The following is a 20,925-nucleotide window of genomic DNA, read 5'->3' as shown; positions in this document are numbered from 1 at the left end:
ATGTGTGTGTGTGTGTGTGTGTGTGTGTGTGTGTGTGTGTGTGTTTTCCTGTAACTCCAGCATTGGGGAGCGGAGACAGGAGAGGAACAGGAGGATCCCAAGTGCTTGTTGGTCAACCAGCCTGGCTGGAACAGAGAGCTTCCAGTTTGGTGAGTGACTCTGTATCTAGGAAATATTGCTCTGGCCTTGACATCTTGCTCTGACTTCCATAAGCTTGTGCACAGACTCATGTGCCCACTTACTTATGCAAATTCACCACACACATAACTAATGCAAACACACACACACACACACACACATACACACGTTCCATGATATAGGACTCTGGGAGCTTGAGGAAGAATTCCCCAGGATAACTCACCCCTGCCCCCATCTTTCTTGGTTCTGAGGATTGAAAACTGGGCCTCCTGCATTCTAGGCAAGCATGTTACCAGTGTGCTGTACTCTGTAGTCAATGTCTGTGCTTCTTTATTCACTAAACGAACCTCCTCCCACCCCAGAACGGACCTTAGTTTTTCTGCAGTGGATATTCAAGGTCCTAGTAACATGGACAAATAAACAAAGCTGAATTCTAGGATACAGAACTGGCCTTCGCTGGAATGGGCACTCTTGGAGACATAGTGCGGTTTCTCCTGTTCACTGTGATCCACAGCATTGAGATCGGTGTCTGGCAAATAGGGGAGGTTCAAGAAACATCTGTGGGATGGCTATCTTGAGATCCCTCAAGGCAAAGCTAAGTAGAGACCTTCATCTCAAGATGCACATCTGTGAATTCAGTGAGACTCACACAGCTTCTTGGACAGATAGCTGCTGAGTGTGCTGTGGTCGCTGCCAGTCTAGAGTTGGCAGGGACGGTGCCTTCTGGAGGCACTGAGGGAAAAAATCTACCCTGTGATTCTTTCCTAGCTGCTAATGGCTGCCAGGGTTCCATGGCACTCCTTGGCACATAGACACACCACTCCTAGCTTTACATCTATCTCCATATGGTCATACATACATACACACACACACACACACACACACACACACACACATATATATATATATTTGTTTTGTCCTTCTCTCCCCTTTCCCCTTCTCTCCCTCCTTGTTCCTCTCCTCTTTCCCTTCTTCCTCCTCTTCCTCTTGTACTGGGGTTTGAAACCAGAGCCTTCTGGACTCTAGGCAAGCACTTTACCAGTGTGCTATAGACTGTAGCTTCTTTTCTTCTCATAGGCCTTTGTCATATGGGCTAAGGAGATGGCTCAGTGGATAAAGGGCTTGCTGTGCAAGCATGAAGACTTGAGTTCAGATCCTCAACACCCATGTAAAAGGCTGGGCATGGTGGCAAGTGCCTATGTTGCTGAGGGACAGAGAGGTGGTTCTCTGGCCAGCAAGTTTAGCCAAAATGGTAAGCTCCAGGTTTAATGGAAGACCCTGTCTCTAAATATAAGATGGTTCAGCACATAAAAAGCTTGCCAAGCTCAACATCCTGAGTTTGATTCCAGGGCCTACATGATAAGAGGAGAGAACCAGTTCTTACAAATTGTACTCTGACCTACACACACACACACACACACACACACACACACACACACACACACTTAAAAAGAGACCATTGTCATTGATTTAAGACCTACCCAGATAATTAGCACAATCTAATCTTTTGCTCTGTACTCTAATCACATTTTGAAAGACCCACATTTCCCCCAAATTCATAATCAGTCACAGGTGAACAGATCTATTTGTGGGGAGGGTACAAGTCAACCCCAGTGCTACTATCCAAGATGCCCCCAAGGATCCCTTCCTCAGCTCTTTGACTCAAATACTGATCTGTATATCATCTTCTGTGTCCCAAACAGTCCTGCAGAAAGGTTCATGCAGTGGACACAAAAGCATGTGGCCCAACATGGCAGAGATACATGTAGGCAGCTCCTACAGCTGAGGCTCTGAACCAGGGCCCCCACTAAGCAGCTCCCAAGCCCTGCACGGAGAGACTGGGAGTGGTAAATGGTTGATGTTTTGAACCATCACATTTGTCATGATGCAATAGGTTATAAACGAAGACTTTTGGACTCAGTGGTAGAAACATCTACAAATGTAGGGGTGATTTTGGAATTGCACAGTGAGAAGATGCTGAGAACATCTTGTGGGAGGATAATTGTCCCAGAGAAGTTCCTTGAGGAAGAATGGGATCCATGTGGAGTCTGGGTGCAGGGGCAAGGAAGGGAGGGAGAGGGGTATGAAGAAATGGAGGGATGGGGAGAGAAAAAAGGAGGAAGGGAGGGAAGAATGGAGGAAAGAAAAGGGGAAGGAGGGAAGACGGTGATGGAAGGGAGAAGGAGAGAGGGGAGAATGCAGGAAGAGAGGAATAGGGAGAGAGGGAGGTTGCATGGAATCTGTGTAATGCATTGGCAGGCATTTTAGCTCTTAAACATGAAGAATTGGGAATTTGATAGATTTGAAAATTCTAAGTATCTCCAGATGTAAGCAACACTGAAAGCAAGAAATGCATCTAAGGAAGTTCAAACCCAGGGTGCTGAGTCCCACCCTGCCCTGTGCCTTCTGGGAGAAAACAGTTTAGGGTATGATAGCCAGATAACTTATTAAGACTTCAGGCAGACATCCAAGGAGAGTCCTGCCAATCAGTCTTCTCCCCTCTGAAGTCTCAAGAGTGTGACTCACAAATCAAACAATAAGGCATCCGGAAGGCTAAGTGTGGCTGTACCTGCTTGTACTCCTAGCTTTCCAGACACTGAGACGTGAAGACCAGGAGCTGGAGGCCGGCATGATGAGCTACAGTGAGACCCTGTCTAGAAAAACTAAATGAACAGATATTTTTAAATGACAAGGCTTCTTAGAGGCTCTTGTTGTCTCTCACTAGAAGCTCACGATAGGAGTTTATCTCCATGAGACTTCTCTGCAGAAAAGAAAACCCCAAGGACTCACAAGACATCCAGGAAACTTCAAAGAACTTCAGCCGTAAGAGCAGTGCTCCATCGTAGCAGGATAGATGAGGGAAGAAATGAAAAGGAATGGTTTTGCTCTCTGACTTTTTACAGAAAGCTGAACAAGAAAACTGCCAATCGGCGCCGGTGTGGCCTCTCACAGAAATGGAATGGTGACTCACGGTGCTTACAGGGTGCAGCCCTGCTTCTTGAGAGGAGTAAGACTGGGTCTTAAGGGGCCTACTTTTGTCATCTAGGCTGTATCATCACTGGTCAGTGATTTCTGTCTCCCATTCACCTCTTTTGAGCAGTAGTGACTGCAGGTGCTTTTCCATGCCGCTCTCAGGGTTGTTTGTTGCCTGTGTCAGGAACAGGAGAACTTGTCTCCGCAGTTCTTCAGTCTAAGATGGAGAAGGAATGCATTGAAGCTGTCATATTTAGGTACCACAGGAGCATCGTCTACAACTGGCTCTGACTTAGGTGATGAGATTCTGGACTTGAAGCTGGTGATGAAGTAGGGCAAGACTTTAGGGATGACAGGATGGAGTAAGTGCAGCATACATGCAGGAGCCACGTAGATAAGCAGAAACAAGGGCAGACTATAATAGCCAGCTTCTTATGTTAATATCCATCTTCCAGCATTAGCATCTTTGCATAGTTACAGTGTACAAATACGTCAGAAGGAGACATCTTGAACTCATCAATGGAATATGAAAAAGCCTTCCATAAGCAACGGCAGAGGCTATGCAGGAAGCAGAAGGACATCCATATCCGTTTCTTCAGAGCGCTACAGAGGTCATATCTGAAGAGTTAATGGCTGAAATGTTTCTGGAACTGATGGAAGATAGCAGTCTACAGACCCCTCCCAAAGCCTGAACAATAATCTTAAACAAATAAAAACCAATATATCATATCCCTAGGCATTTCATAATACAAAAGCCACTGAAAAAGAAAAATAATCTTTGGAATCAGCCAAGGGGGAAGACAAGTGACCTGCGAAGGCATGGCAGATGTGGGTGGCTCTCCAGAAATACCAGAGTGGGAGAATCTCTGAATTACTCCTGTAAGGTGTGCAGTGAAACACAAATGTCCCTGGAATTGCATCTCCTGTGAAATGATTGTTTGGAATCATAAAACAAAATCATCCAAGCAAAACTTTGAAAAAGGACAAATGGACTCAGTTGGTTTTTTTTTAAATAGTTTTATATGTAATAGGAAATACTGGAAATAATGCAAAGTCTGTCAACTGTAAAAGGAGCCACAGCACATTGCATCATGGAGGGTTATGCAGCAATAAGGACTGGGGAATGCCTGTGCATTGTTCTGTAGGAGTTCTGAGGCATGTTAACTCTAAACGGCACATAGGCTATGCTCACTTTCATCTGAAGTCATGAGCGGGATCAAACCTTAATGTTTTAAGAAAAAATCTAGATATGAAAATAGTGAGAAGGAAGGGTGTATAGATGTCAGATTATCTGAATAGATTTGTGCAATTGCCTTTGGAACATAATTACAAAACTGAATACGTTTAAACATTTATTTAATTTAATGTATATGTGTGTGTGCCTAGGTGTATGTATGTGCACAATATACATTCAAAGACTGGAGTCTGTAAGGGCATTGGATCCCCAAAACTGGAGTTACAGATGGTTGCGAGCTACCCGGCGGGTAGTGGGAATGAAACCTGGGTTCTCTGCAAGAGCTGTACATCCTTCTAGCTGCTAAGACATCTCTCTAGTCTCCAAAACTAAATTAAAATTTAGAATGAATCCTTAGAATTAAAAGTGAAATAAACACACCCAACTTTATATCAAGTTGGTACTATATAAGCACAGTGAGGTTTTATTTCACGTGCATACCTCACAAGAAGGAATTATTTCATGTGCATACCTCACAGTGAGGAATTATTTCATGCGAATACGTCACAGTAAGGAATTATTTCAGGTGCATACCACACGGTGAGGATTTATTTCACAATAATACCTCATAGTGAGGATTTATTTCATGCCTATACCTCACAGATAAGAATTATTTCACATACATACCTCACAGTGAGGAATTAATTCATGCGCATGCTTCACAGTGAGGAATTATTTCACATGCACCCTGCACAGTGATGAATTATTTCACATGCATACCTCACAGTGAGGATTTATTTCATGTGCATACCTCACAGTGATGAATTATTTCATATGCATACCTTACAGTGAGGATTTATTTCACATGCATACCTCACAGTGAAGAATTTTTTAATGCCTATACCTCACAATGAGGAACTATTTCACGTACATACGTAACAGTCAGAAATTATTTCATGCACATATCTCACAGTGAGGATTTATTTCACATGCACCTTTCACAGTTATGAATTATTTCACATGCATACCACACGGTGAGGATTTATTTCACATGTGTATCTCACAGTGAGGATTTATTTCACATGCATACTTCACAGTGAAGAATTATTTCATGCCTATACCTCACAGTGAAGATTTATTTAATGCCTATATGCCACAATGAGGAATTATTTAATGTGCATACCTCACAGTGAGGAATTATTTCACGTGCATACCTCACAGTGAAGAATTATTTCACACGCATTCCACACAGTCAGGAATTATTTCATGCACATACGTCATATTAAGGAATTATTTCATGTGCATACGTCACAATGAGGAATCATTTCATGTGCATATCTCACACTGAGGAATTATTGCATGAGCACACTGCACAGTGAGGAATTATTTCATGCCTATACCCCACAGTGATGAATTATTTCACATGCATACCTCACAGTGGGGATTTATTTCATGTGCATATGTCACAGTGAGGAATTATTTAATGTGAATATCTGACAATGATGAATTATTCAATGTGCATACCTCACGGTGAGGAATTATTTCACATTCATATCTCACAGTGAGGATTCATTTCCTATGAAACCTCACAGTAAGGAATTATTTCATGTGCATACCTCACAGTGAAGATTTATTTCATTTGCATACCTCACAGTTAGGAATAATTTCATGCCTCTACCTCACAGTGAGGAATTATTACATGTGCATACATCACAATGAGTAATTATTTCATGTGCGTATCTCACAATGAGCAATTATTTAACGTGCATCCGTCACAGTGAGGAATTATTTCATGTGCATACATCACAATGAGGATTTATTTCACATGCATACCACACACTGAGGAATTATTTCAAGTGCATACCTAACAGTTAGGAATTATTTCACATGCACCCTGCACAGTGATGGATTCTTTCACATGCATACCTCACAGTGAGGATTTATTTGTTGTGTATATCTCACAGTGAGGATTTATTTCACATGCAAACCTCACAATGAGGAATTATATCATGCCTGTACTTCACAGTGAAGCATTATTTCACATGCATAACTCACAGTGAGAAATTATTTCACGTGCATACCTCACGTTGATGAATTATTTCACATGCATACCTCACAGTGAGGATTTATTTCATGCGCATATGCCATAGTCAGGAATTATTTCAAGTGCATGTTTCACAATGATGTGTTGTTTAACGTGCATATCTCTCACAGTGAGGAATTATTTCAAGTGCATACCTCACAGTTAGGAATTATTTCACATGCACCCTGCACAGTGATGGATTCTTTCACATGCATACCTCACAATGAGGAATTATTTCTTGTGCATATCTCACAGTTAGGAATTATTTCATGCCTGTACCTCACAGTGAAGAATTATTTCATGGGCATACCTCACATTGAGGATTTATTTCATGTGTGTACCTCACAGTGGGGAATTATTTCATGTGCATACATCACAATGAGGAATTATTTCATGCCCTTAAGTCACAGTGAGGAATTATTTTACTTGCACCCTGCACAGGGATGAATTATTTCACATCCATACCTCACAATGAGGAATTATTTCTTGTGCATATGCCACAGTGAGGATTTATTTCACATGAATACCTCACAATGAGGAATTATTTCTCATGCATATCTCACAGTGAGGATTTTTTCAAATGCATACCTCACTGTGAGGAATTATTTCATGCCTCTACCTCACAGTGAATAGCTATTTCACGTGCATTCCTCACAGTGAGGAATTATTTCACATGCATACCCACAGTGAAGATTTATTTCATTTGCATACCTCACAGTTAGGAATAATTTCATGCCTCTACCTCACAGTGAGGAATTATTACATGTGCATACATCACAATGAGTAATTATTTCATGTGCGTATCTCACAATGAGCAATTATTTAACGTGCATCCGTCACAGTGAGGAATTATTTCATGTGCGGAGGAATTATTTCATGTGCGTACCTCACAGTGAGGAATTATTTCACATGCATACTTCACAGTAGCTTTTTTCCACACTCTAGGAGGGTTGCAGAGGAATAAAGGGCACCCAAAGCAACGGCATCAGAAATAGGACCACACCAGGACTGTTTCTAGTAATCAAGTTGTCAGTGCTGGAGCCTGGGAGAATTGTAGTATCCTGTGTCCTGAGAGAGTTGCATATATTGTGTTCAGGCGTGGGTCAGGGTGAGCTCAGATGAGGCAGGGAATGCTCGGGGACCTGTTCTTCAGGGAAGCAGTGCCTTATCACAGCCTGTGCCATACTCCTTGGTGTGGGAGAGTGACTGACAGGATTCAGTAAATTTGAATCTGAAGTAACAGCATGGAAGTGTAGTGCTTGTCTTCTCGTGATGAGTATATTTGTAGAAATAAGAATACATTTCCTAGCTCTGAGCACTGAGAAGCCCAAGGACAATGACTAACTCGGCGGTAAGAAACAACCCCAGCTCCCACACTGTGGTCTTTAAATACTATTTACCACTACCAGTTTCCATGGGAATTTGTAGAAGTGTGTGGGTGAGACTGGGACAGCGTCTCTCTCCAGAGAGCTATGAAGTACCAGGAGAGTCAGTCAGAAGGACTCAAGGGCAGCTTGCGTAAGCCCCTCTGGTCATGCTGAAACACATCAGATAAGCTCAGTTCCACAAACTCATAAGGACACTAGGAAGCCACCTCTGGAAGGCACCAAGCAATGAACCCGAAAATGCAAAAAGGGAAACAATCAGTTCTGCCTCTGTGTAAACCATGCTTCAGGGCCAGCAAACGATTTGGTGAGGAAAAGTTTCCCTTCATAGAAGATTTGTGCCCCTGTTTTTATTGAGACAGTCTTGCTATGTAGACAGGGTTGAACTTGTGATCCAGCTATATCAGCCTCTTGAGGGTTGGGATCACAACAGTGTGCTTTCTGATAATGCCCAGCTCTTCACAAAAGTTTTCCAGTTCTATGTCAGAATCAGAACATGACCATTCCCAACCGCTAATGAATTCATGGGTCTTGTCAATGGCCTTCAGTCCAGGTTTGTATCACCCAGAGAACAGGAGGAAGACCAAATGTGCTTCCTGATGGAAAACCCATTTCTTTTGCAATAGTCTTGTCAAAGAATCAGACCTGAATTTGATCTATAAATCCATCAGCAGGTTTATAGAAAACAGATACCACAAGTGGGGGATACAGATAGCAAAACCCTGACTGGTGCTTTAATAATGATAGCAACAAATGCAAAGGGGGAAATTAGAAAAGAAAATTTATAGAAACTTAAGCAATAGATTAGCTAGCAGCAATATAGAGAACGTGTTCGTGTCCCAATTCAATCAAGTAAGTCCTAAGAAAAGCGATGACAGTTGGGGAAACGTGGACGCTGGCGAGATGCGTGACGATATAATGAGTCATTGCTGTTGTTCCTTTTTTCCTGGTATATGCCTCAGTCTTGTTTAAAGACAGAGTCCTTATCTTTAAAGAGATAGTACTATTGGCAGGTGAAATGGAATGACAGCTTGGCATTTGCTGAGCAGTTCGTCATGAGGGGAGGAGCCATCGGATGCAGAGAACAGTGATGGCTCTGGGTTCAGGTATTTGCTGGAACTTGTAGTATAGGCGGGTGTTCTTTTAGTTTGTTTTCTTAGGTTTATGTGGACATTTGTCATAATAGAAAGCCAGAATGGAAAGAATCAAATAAAAGTTTTCAGACAATCTCTTATACTCAAGGATATTCTACGGAAACCTTAATTCAAAGGGGCATTGTCCTAGGTAGACGATCAGAAAATATAAAAGGAGTGGTGATCTGGGCATGGTTGCACATGCCTGGAATTCTAGCACCTTAGAGGTGGAGGCAGAAAGATCACATCCTCAACTATGTAGTGTGTTTGCATTCAGCTTTGGCTACAGGAGACTCTTGTTTTAAAAAACTAAAACCAAGCAAAGAAAAGGAAATGAAGAAAATGCAAATCCAAATGAACACTGATTATGTAAAAAAGTCATTATAAACTACCTATGAACTCTAAGAATTACAGCACAAACAAGCAAATTCCCTGTAACCAGGGAACTGACAAAGGGGAAGTTTAAATGGCTCAGGTCCTTGTGTGGCCTGACCTAGAATTAGGTATTAAGTTGCACTGGGATCCGGCAAGTTTTGGGTTCATAACACAGCTTCCCGGGGAACAATTTCAAGAATACTCAAAGTACATATGAGTCCAGTGCTAACTATGGGGAGAAAAACTGGAAGATGTGACTAGAGAGATGATCAGCTCTTCAGAGGACTCTCAGTTCAGCTCCCAGCACCCACACGGCAGTTCACAATGGTCTGTTACTCTGGCTCCCAGGAATCCGATGCCCTTTTCTGGTCTCTGTGGATACCAGACACAAATATGGCACTCACATATGTATGCATGCAAGCGTGCATACATATACAAAAAACAGGAATTGGGAGGAATGGAAGGACACACCTCTCCCTGCAACCAAAGGCAAAAAATAAAAATAATATCAAACTGTATGCTATTTACAAGGCATGAATCTAAAATGCAAAGTTACTTTGAAAGAATGAAAAGCTTGGTGCATGCAAATACTAAATAATAAACTAATAGGGCAGTGATATTAATATTAAATGAAGCAAATTCAAGACAAAAACATAGACAGAAACAGAGGGTTATGAAAAATACTAAACGTTAATAATGTTTAGTGACATTTATGTATGTGGGGGATGCTGTGGATGAGAGTGTACTGGATGACATGTGTGGAACAACTTGTGGAAGGTGGTCCTCTCCTACAGTGTGGGTCCCAGGAATCAAACTCATGGAAGACCAAACAGTAGGCGCTCTTAACCCACTGAACCACCTCACCAGCCCTCAAAGTGCACTAAACGTTTTGATTACTGTGAGAGTCTGTGTATTTCTTCCCCCTGGGTGGGGTTGGGGGGATACAGGGTGGTTGGGACAGCCAGGTGGACCTGGTGGCTGCCAGTCTGGTTGATTTGTTTGCTAGATAGCAGTTATCTGGGTTTTCTGGATATAGGATAAGCTACTTCTGGCCTTCCTCATGTCACATTTCATCATAAGGAGGTTTGTTGTTGTTTCAGTGAGTTAAAGGTGAGGGTGTTGTGTTCTGGACAATCATGTTAGCTCTGTGTTCACAAATTACCTAGCAACAGGTAAGTCACTTTACATGTGTTAACTCACTCAGCCCTCCTAGGGACCCCGTGAGGTGGATTCTATTTTCTGTCCTCATTTTAAGAACTGAAAATCAGGCAAAAGCCAGTGGAGGAACTAGTTCACAGCCCAAGAACCAGAGAGGGAATGGGCAAGATTGGAGCCCAGCCCTGCTGCTGTGCCGACCATTTATATCTCTGAACGAATCTCTCCTATCAGCACATCGGAAAAGACACACTGAAGAGCAGTCAGCTGGAAGACCAAAGGTAATTGGGGGCGGGGGATGAAGACATCTTCATACCAGATACCAGTGTTTACTGAAGATGCAACAATAGTTGAACTTTGTGCTTTGCGGAGTAGGGGGGAGCAGATGGGGTCCAAGTTGAGACCCTAGAAACAGACGCACAAGTGTGAGAGGATTGGATAGATAGACAGGTATTATAGATGGGGCAGGGGGTGGTGGTGGACAGTATACCATGTCCTGTTGGGAAGAAGTGTCTATGCAGATGGAAAAGCACAAATACAAGTTGCTACCTACCTATCACATTTGGTTACATATTCCAGACTGATTTAACCCTTTGAGGGTTTGGGAACTGGTTAAAACACTCACCACACAAGTGTGAGGACTGGTGTCATTTAAAAGCCCGGATAGTTCTACAAGGACTCAGGCTGCCAGGCTACTGCTAAGGAAGAGCAATTGTGTGTGTGTGTGTGTGTGTGTGTGTGTGTGTGTGTGTGTGTGTGTGTGTATGTGTGTGTGTGTGTGTATGTGTGTGTGTGTGTGTACTTGTGGAGGGTAGCAGTGACCTCACACATCATTCCTCAGGTGCCATCCACCTTGCTTTTGAGGTGGAGTCTCACTCACCTGAGCTGCTTAAGCAGGTGACACTGACTGGCCAGTGAGCCCGTGGATACTTCTGTTGCTAGCACGTGCCACCACACCTGGCTTTTCACAGGTGGGTTCTGAGAATGGAACTCAAGTCACTGTGTTTGCAAGGCAAGCAGTTTCCTGACAGAGCTGTCTCCTCAGACCTGTGTCTAAGGATCAGGACCAGCGTGTCTGTGATCACTTTTGTGCCTGCCATATTAGAAGTAGCATATTTGTGAGGTGCAGGACCAGGGTCTGACTTTCATGTTTGAGTCAGGATAGAGAAACCAGCATCCTGACAAAAATGTTCAAGAGAGTGAATCACAGAGGAGGCGTGGTCATGGTGTGAGGACAGGTTTTCTTTGGAGATATTTCCACTCTAAGCACCCATGTCCTGTCCTTTCTGGGGTCAGAAGAACCCAGCATGAGGATTAGTCACTCATGAGCACTTTTGTAAGCCATAAGTGTTAATGCAAGATATTGTGCTCTTTGGTTTATTGCAATTAGATAGTGAGTACATTAAAGATTGACAACAGAATGATCTGATATACGTATACATGATGAAACAGTATATGCTCAAGCAGATTAACCATCTGTCACCACGCATGGGTGCCGTGTGTGTGTGTGTGTGTGTGTGTGTGTGTGTTTGTGCGCGTGTGTGTGAACACATAAGGTGGATCCACTGTGTGAGGGACTCACAGACACACAATGGTTTTATCTGTTGTCATTGTGATGTACGTTAGAAGCCTTGTGTGTTCCATCTGAAAGTTTGGACCTTTGGACCGGCATGGTACCATTTCTCCATTTGCGTTGCATGCTCCTGCTTTAGCTCCACAAGGGCAGACATCTTGGAAAGTTTAGCAGGGCTTGGGAGACTAAGGGTCTGTTATGGTAATGAGAACTGGGCTAACAATCGTCACAGCTCCTTGGCATACACAGTGGAACTCTGTCCCTGACACATTAAATCAAAACCACATTCAGTCTGACTCTCCCCTTCAGGCAATGACCCTGAGTTCCAGTTCCATCCCAAAGAGCTGATCCTTTCCAGCTGGGGTGCTTGGTTCTTCCAGGCAAAGGGCAGGTGTGTCATCTGTAAGTGGCTTCCTGTAGTCAGACCTGGAATGGTGCCTTTCACTCAAGCCGATCTTCACTGGTTGGCAAATATCATATGGTGTTATGGTTTGGGAGAGTCATCAAGGGCTAGAGTCTCTCTCTCTCTGTCTCTGTCTTTCTCTCTGTCTCTGTGTGTGTGTGTGTGTGTGTGTGTGCACATGTGAGAGAGTGTGTGTATGTGTCTTTATGTGTGATTGTATGTATTCATATCTGTGCATGTTTCTGTGTGTGTATCTATGTGTTTGTATGTGTGTGTGTGAGTGTGTGTGTGTCTGTAAATGCGTCTCTGTGTGTGCGTCTATGTGTGTGAGTGTCTGTGTCTATGTGTGAGCACAGATCTTGGATGCCAGTGTGATGGCGTTAAGAGGTGACAGAACCTTTCAGAGTTCAAGTCTAGTAGGAAAGTGCTAAGACATTAAGGTAGCTCTTGTGTGACCCTGAGTTTGTTCTTTCCTGGGGCAGGGGTTAGAAAAAGAGATATCCTGTTCTGCTTTCCTGTCTCACCACTGTGAAGCTGTCCTCCATGGGGTCCTCACCAGAATGGAGCAGAGACCAACATCCTGCTTCCAGATCTCCAGGACTGTAAACTAGGTAAGCCTTTTTTCTTTCAAAGTCATCCAGTCTCTGCTATTTTATTACAGTGTTGGAAAACAGACTAATGTACAAGGAAGGCCACCCCAGAAGACAGGGAAGGCTGAGATGTGCCCAGGAAATGTGTTCAAAGAGCAGGCTATGGTATTGCTTCTGTAATGTTTGAGTATCTCACCTGAGGACCTATCATTTGCTCATGAATAAGCAGTCCTCACACTGGGTCTCTCTGATGCCAGCAGCAATAGGACATAAGTTCTTTGAGTTGAAAAAGCTATGACACCACCACGGTAAGTCATGTGTCTCCTGTGATTCAATATCTTGGACATTTTTATGAGGATGCCAGTTTCTCTATCCCAACTCAAATATAAAAGCCAGACCCTGGGCTTGGGCCTCATGAATATGCTACTTCTCCTAATGTGGTAGGCAGAAGAATATTCAGACACTCCAGACCTGGCACTCAGAACCTGTGAATGATGTGTCAGATGATAACAGTGGGAATTAAGGCTACAGGTAGGATTAGGGTTAATTGAGATTTTCTGGAATTATCTAGATCATCTTGGTGCTCTATGTAACTACAAAGATCCTTATGTGGAGATAAGCGAGGTAGAAAGGTATGGACCAATGAGTCAAAACAACAAGTAAGATGCCACCTGACATTGCAGCCTCTGGAGATGGCAGAAGGGACTCTGTGTTGAGACAGAGGCAGTTCCTGAGGCAAAAGAGGTGAGGATCTGGATTTCTCCTGGTGCCTGGGCATGGAGGGCAGCTACTCAGTGCCTTTGGTGCAGTGAGAACCCCTTCTGAGCTCTGAAATAGGAACTATGCAGTACTTTGCCACAACAGCCAGGCAAAACCAAGGCATGGGGCTAATTAGCATTCCACTGAGTTTTCTGGAGTCCCCTTTTTCTGAAAATTCAGACAGACCCCACTTGAACTCAACCTCACTCCAACCAACTGAGTAACGTTGGGCAAGGAACTCCCTAAGCTACATCTGCAAGACTGGGCTGTGATGACCAGCGTGGTAGGGGGACTTAATGACATCAAGCTTCTATAACATACAGACTGTATTCCACACGTAACAGGTGCTGAACAATGGATATAAAGGCTCGACTTCAAGCTGGTTAAGGACTGTTTTCACATCACCACTTGTCTGGAGGTACTCTTGAAATTCAATAGGAATGGGGCTAGGGATGTAGCTTAGTTGGTACAGTCCTTGCCTAGAATGCATGAAGCTCCAGGTTCAATCCCCAACACCCACATGGTGGCTCATAAACATCTCTAACTCCAGTTCCAGGTTCACAGTCAAGCACACGGACAAAATACCCACACACATAAAAAAAATTAAAAAGAAATAAATTCAGAGAGAAGGCAACTGTTGTGCCCCAAATCTGAACCCCCAAATCACCAAGAGACCCTATCCGATGCAAGAGCGAAGAGTCTTTTATTGTTTAATGAGTTAACTGCATTTAACACGGTTCCTCCATCTGTCTGACTTAGCGGGTGGGGCAAAAAGGACCCAGAGGAACTGAAGGATAGGGAATTTATTTGGGGTAGAGCAAGGGGAGTGTCTGGGTCCGCAACAGTCTCAGGACTGGTGCACTTTCAAGTTTGGACAACTTGCCCTGTGTTGATTGGTCAACTGGTTGCTATAACGTAAAGGCCCTCCCCGGGCAGTTGTTATGCTCTGCTGGTCACTGTTATCATAAATCACATCCAGATCCTGCTAGCTAACTTGTGATTGGTTCCTTGCCACATGGAGGATATCTGGCTTCCTAGTGAGGGGCAAGGTTGGAAGTTCACACCTTGCTGAGTCAGGGGCCTTTGTCTTGCTGGGTCTTTTCTGCAGCCTGTCATGGCTGCTAAAGCAGGGGGCTGGGTGAGGGTCTGGTCCCTTCACAACCAATTTTTAAAATTATTTTATTGAGATAAGGTCTATGTAGAACAAGCAGCATCAACATCTCTATGTAGCCAAGGGTGACCTTGAACCTCTGCTCTTCTCTACCTTGTGAGTGCAAGAATTAGAGGAATGTTTCACCTTTCACCACGCCCAGCTTATGTGGTGTTGGAGATGGAACCCAGGGATGTGTGTGTACTAGGCAAACAGCATATACCAACTGAGCCACATCCAAGCCCCAAGTAGACAGAAGGCTTAATGCACCACAAGTCCATATGAGTTGCTGCGTGATTCAAGACAGGCTCTTCTGAGATGCTGGAAAGATACAGGGCCCAGAGACACTCTCTTTAGTCTCCTCACACCCAAGATCCCTTCTTCCCACACCTCCCAGGAAGGGTAGTCTCCACTGGCTGGTTCCTTGAGGTGGGGGTGAGACCATACTCCCTGGGGTTGCATTGAGCTTGAAGAAATGCCTCATTGACAGATACTTCGAAGCCTCACACGAAATGTGTGGCATTCCTGGATGGAGAAGGTGGGGTGTTTTACCAATAAAAGGGAAGGCTGCTCTCCTCCAGGATGTGTGTCCTTTGGCATGTCCTTCATGTGACCCTATGTCATCTGGTCTGATAAGGAGTTTTAGAGCTTTTGTTATTGACCCAACTCTTAGACTGTGACTATGGGTTAGTAATTAGGTGCTGCTGATTTTATTGTTATTCCTGCATAGGCATGGGTTCAGTTGTTTTTGTTTCTGTTGGGGTAAGGGTTCAAGGGCAGTCTCGTGAATGGGTTCAAGGTGACTTGTGTCTGGCCAAGGTAAAACTGCCCATGGTGTCTACTTCACCAACCTGACTGAGGGCAAGTGGAAGCAGATACCACGGCATCCACATGGGAGCTGGAGCTGAGGTCCCTGGTATCTGTGGAGGTCCTGGGCTCTTACGCCAAGAAAAAGAAAAAGCTACTGCCACTCAGAAAGACTGACCTGTCTACAGATGCTCTGAGCTGTTATATTGATGGAAAGTGGGTGTTTCCAGAATAGTCTCACTCTCCCCTAAAAGGTGGGCAAGGACTAGTTGAGACCACTTCTGAGATACCGCCTCTTTAAATTTTAAGGGCTTTGTTTCTAAACACAAGACATATCGTGGAAAATATGAGGCTTACTAAAATATTTTCATGTAGCCAGGCGTGGTAGCTCGTGCCTATATTTATCAGCTGCTCATAAAGCTGGGGCGTTGCTTGAGCCTACGAGTATGAGACTACCCTGCCCTGAAAAGAAGGGAGGGGACAGGGGGGAGGGAGGAGGGAGGAGGGAGGGAGGAGGGAGGAGGGAGGGAAGGAGGGAGGGGGAGGAGGGAGGGAGGGAAGGAGGGAGGGAGGGAGGGAGGGAGGGAAGGAGGGAGGAGCGAGGGAAGGAGGGAGGAGGGAGGGAGGGAGTGAGGGAAGGAGGGAGGAGGGAGGGAGCGAGGGAGGGAGGAGGGAGAGAAAGGGCGGACTAGTAATGTATTCCTCCTGTATTTTTTTCTTTCAGGTTTCTTTTTCTTGACATAAATGATTTTGAATGGTCAGTCTACAATACACATACTACATTTTTTCACTGACAATTCTACTGTTGGTCTAGGCCCCACCATGGTGTCTAGGACTGCACATATATAGTATAATAATAATATAACAAGCACATGTTATATAACTTTATATGAATGAGTGTTTTGTCTACGTGTATATCTGTGTACCATCTACATGCCTGGTACCCTTGGATTTCTCCAGGACCGGAGTTATAGCTTGTTGTAAGTCACTGTGTGTGTCCTGGAAACTAAACCTAGGTCCTCTGGAAGAGCAGCCAATACTCTTAGCTGCTGAGCCAACTCTTCAGAGCATCACACATATATAAGTTAGCTGTCTGTTCTTATTGTATCCTCATTATTACAGGATATTGTCAACTATTAAAAGCACTCCCCATAGAGATAAATGCTGCAAGTTCTCATTTGCATGTGGAAGCTAAAAAGTTGACCTCATAGAAACAGAAAAAACCATGGTCACCACCTCCAGGAAGAATGTGGGAAGAAAAGAGAGAGAAGGTGATTGAAGGTGCAGGGTGGGCTAGGGAGATGCCTCAATGGGAAAAGAGCTTGTTGTGCAAGAATAAGGACCAAAGTTCAAATCCCAAGGACTCACATAAAAGCATTAGTGTGTGTCTGTAACTCAGAGAAGGAGATGGGAGACAGAAATAGGAAGCATGTGGCCCAGTTTAGCTGGGCATACCCAGAGGGAAAGAACAACAAAGAGAGACCCTGCCTCAAAACAAGGTGGAGGGCAGGGACTGACTCTTGATGTTGTCCTCTGACCTCCACATCTGTCATGATACTTTTATACTTGCAGGAGGACCACATACACATAGTATACACATAGACATCAAAGAGATAAAAAGGAAAGGCATGAGAAATCTCCATACTGATTTCCAAAGTGGCTGTACGAATTGGCTCTCCCACCAGCAGTGGAGGAGTGTTCCCCTTTCTCCACATCCTCTCCAGCATAAGTGGTCATTGGTGTTCTTGATTTTAGCCATTCTGACAGGAGTAAGATAATATCTCAGAGTTGTTTTGATTTGCATTGCCCTAGTGGCTAAGGATGTTGATCACTTTCTTAAGTGTCTCTCAGCCGTTTTAGACTTCTCTATTGAGAATTCTCTATTTAGTTCTGTACCCCACTTTTAAATTGGATCCTTTTGTGTTTTGGAGACTTGCTTCTTGAGTTCTTTGTAAATTTTGGAGACCAGCCCTCTGTCAGATGTGAGGTTAGTGAATATCTTTACCCATTATGTGGGATGCCTTTTTATCTCGTTGACTGTGCCTTTTGCCTTACAGAAATCTCTCAGTTTCAGGAGGTTCCATTTATTAATTGTCAATCTCAGTGTCTGTGCTACTGGTGTTATGTTCAAGAAGTGGTCTCCTGTACCAATTCATTCAAGGGTACCTCCTACTTTCTCTTCTAAGAGGTTCAGTGTGGCTGGATTTATGTTGATGTCTTTTATCCATTTGGACTTAAGTTTTGTGCATGGCAATAGGCATGGATCTATCTGCAGTCTTCTGCATGCCAATATCCAGTTATGCCAGCACCATTTGTTGAAGATGCTATCTTTTTTCCATTGTATAATTTTTGCTTCTTTGTTGAAAATCAGGTATTTGTAGGTATGTGGGTTAATATCAGGGTGTTCAATTAGTCAGAGGCAGATACCCACACCTAAACACTGAACTGAACTCCTGGAACCCAGTGACAGAGAGGGAGGAGTGATGAGCCAAGGGGTCAAGATGGTGCTGGTGAAACCCACAGAGACAGCGGACCTGACAAGGGGGAGCTCTTGGACCCAAGACTGATGGCTGAGAGGCCAGCATGGGACTGATCCAGACTCTCCTGAATGTGGTATCAGTGAGGAGGCCTTGGCAATCTCTGGGGCCTTGGGTAGTAGATCAGTGTTTACCATGGCATACGATTGAACTTTGGGAGCCCATTCCATATCAAGGGAACCTCTCTCCGTCTGGGCACATTGGGGAGGGCCTAGGCCCTGGCCCAGATGAAGTAACAGACTCTGGAGATCCCCCATGGAGGGCCTCACCCTCCATGGGGAATGGTGTGGGGACTGGGTGGGGGACTTTGGGGGGCTGGTAGAGGGGCAAGGGAGATGAGATGTTAGGAATATTGCCAATTGGATTCTTCCCTCTGTTTTAAGTGTGGCTTTCTTAGCTTTTCATTTGTGATTACTGCTGTCCAGGTAAACATCTTTGAGTGTCTATTGGGCATTTTATTCTTTGAGGATTACCTGTTTGCATCCTTTCAGGAACTTCCTCGGGGTAGTTTTGTGGTTTTTGTTTTGTTTGTTTTTGATAACTTATGAGTTCACTCTTAGGGATAATTACTCTTTGCTTGTCATTTCCCCCCGAAATTATCCTGAAGGTATTTGTTACTTCGCTCTGTTTTCCGTCTATAACTGTAGGTGTCAGTTTTGAGTGTGTGCCAAGTATCAGGTCCTGTAAAAATTTCATCTGAATCGTCTCATTCAGTCCTTGCTGGGAACTTCGAGAGAAGTGCTATTATTATTAACAGATGGAGACATTGAGGCTCAGCTTTTTAAGCCACGTGGCTTGCAGAGGGTGGCACCAGGACTCTGTGAGACCAGGCCTTGCTATCTCCATAACTGAACTCCTCAGATGTTTAGATGTGCCAATAGCAAACCAAGATGGAATCTGAGGGTGACTTTTTCTTTTGGGTGTGCTGTACTGGCAAGTGCCCTCCCGACGGCTGGGGGAGAGCCCAAGGCAGAGACCCTCAGACCCAGTGGCAGGAATCTGCAAGTCATGGCATATGCTTATGGGTGGGACCTGCAGCCATAGACAAATTCTTGCTGAAAACTGACCGTGAGATCCCAGCCATGGGCTCCTTCTGCCAGTGCTTCTCCCAGTGTGCTGCTGTACTGGCTCCTCCTCACTGTGGGTTTGAAGTGGCTCTTTGCTTTCTGGAAGTTGCTTGGGAAGTTAGGTCCCGGAGGCTTGCCTGAGCTAAGCTCAGGGCCCTTTGCTCACTGCCTCCTTAGCATCTTGGCAAACAGCGTAGGCTGGAAAGGATGTGGCCATGGTGCCTGTTCTAAGGTGGGTTTTGGACCAGGTTGTGAGAGAGACTGACTGACATTCCTATGCCCAGCATCTTCCTCTCCCCTATTACCCTGTCCTGAATACTCTCATCTTTTCAACTTCCACATCCATCTCTGCTGAGAAGCTGAGCATGGACAGGATCTCCAGGACAGGACAGGACAGGACAGGACAGGACAGGACAGGACAGGACATGGACAGGACTGGCGGGTTTTGATGGCTTGTGACTTGGAAAGTGTTCAGTGACTAAAACCCATCTGCTACAGTAGCACAGATGATGCCTCACATGAGTGACATGTTCTGTTCCCCATGTGGGCCTCAGAAACCCTCTTCCTAATTCACTAATTCACACCTTGCCTATTTGCAGCCTGGGAGCTACAGTCTGGCAGGACCCCAACTGGCCTGTGCTTCCTCCTCACTTTTCAGGGAGGACTTCTCAAGGTGACCCTTTCGCCCTTCTACCCTGGCCCTCTGAATAGCTCCTTGGTTTCTGAATCTTTATAAATGTCACAAATGGCCACTTTGCTTTCTCCGTTGTTGTGTATGACTCTGGCTATCTGCTGAGCTCCTTACAGGACCCTGTCACAGACCTGTGCCTAGCATGCAGACCCCCACCCTCTGACCTGAGCCTCGGAGTCAGGGGTTTAGGGCTGTGGAGTGAGTGGGGGAGGCAGGAAATACTCACAGTTGGTAGAATAATTGCTTATTCTGCACGAAGCTCTGGGTTTGATCCCTAACCTAGCTTGGTGGCACACACCTGTGCTCCCAGCACTTGGGATGTGGGAGGAGGAGGTGCAGGAGTCATTCTTGGCTACATAGAGAGTTCAAGGTCAGCCTGGGGGTGGAGAGGATTTCATTGCATCCATTTGGAATACTCGCTTAGATACCTTGGCACTGAGGTGTAGTTTTGACCTTCACGGAGGTCCAGTGTGATCCGAGAGACAGGCAGTCCTAAAGAGTAGCGATGCAAGATGCATTTGGGTGATGGCCAGCGCTGTGGGGAGAAAGAGAAGGATGGCGTAGCGGAGGGCGGCGGGCACTGGGGAGCTGGCCCGGGCAGGGACAGGATGGGCACTCGGACAGTGGGAAACGAATGCAGAGTGCTATTGGACTCAGATCACAAGGACATGTTACTCTCTAAGGAACGCTGAGCAGATGGAGGTGTCATGCCTGGGTCAGTTCTGTAAATGTCCTCACTCAGCAGCATATCATGGGGGTGTGGAACACGAAAGGAGTCACCAGGTGCTGGTTGGGATTCTCGTCCCTAACCCCTCTCAGACCTTCACTGTCTTGTTTATCAAAGTCTTAAGAAAACAAATTCCCAGCCCTGTTCCTGGTTGACACTCAGTAGGTCTACGTCAGGCCAGGCCTTTATTGTGTACTCACTCCAG

At 44.7% G+C, this 20,925-nt stretch overlaps 1 long non-coding RNA gene across 2 annotated transcripts in view; it reads left to right on the top strand.

The window, feature by feature from the left end:
- The first annotated feature begins 2,310 nt into the window (after positions 1–2,310).
- Positions 2,311–20,925, top strand: part of LOC110342355 — a 30,688-nt gene continuing 12,073 nt past the window's right edge. Inside the window, exons 1-4 of one of the 2 annotated variants that reach the window (XR_002384397.2) lie at positions 2,311–10,697; positions 12,875–13,003; positions 14,086–14,159; positions 16,423–16,860. This is a non-coding gene — a long non-coding RNA (uncharacterized LOC110342355). Of the gene's footprint in view, positions 10,698–12,622; positions 13,004–14,085; positions 14,160–16,422; positions 16,970–20,925 lie in introns of those variants that run through there. The other variant, XR_005877281.1, reaches the window with a different exon arrangement.

This window comes from Mesocricetus auratus, unplaced genomic scaffold (assembly GCF_017639785.1).
Source record: "Mesocricetus auratus isolate SY011 unplaced genomic scaffold, BCM_Maur_2.0 Super-Scaffold_100004, whole genome shotgun sequence".
Classification (NCBI taxonomy): Eukaryota; Metazoa; Chordata; class Mammalia; order Rodentia; family Cricetidae; genus Mesocricetus; species Mesocricetus auratus.
This window is presented reverse-complemented; position numbering and strand designations above follow the sequence as displayed.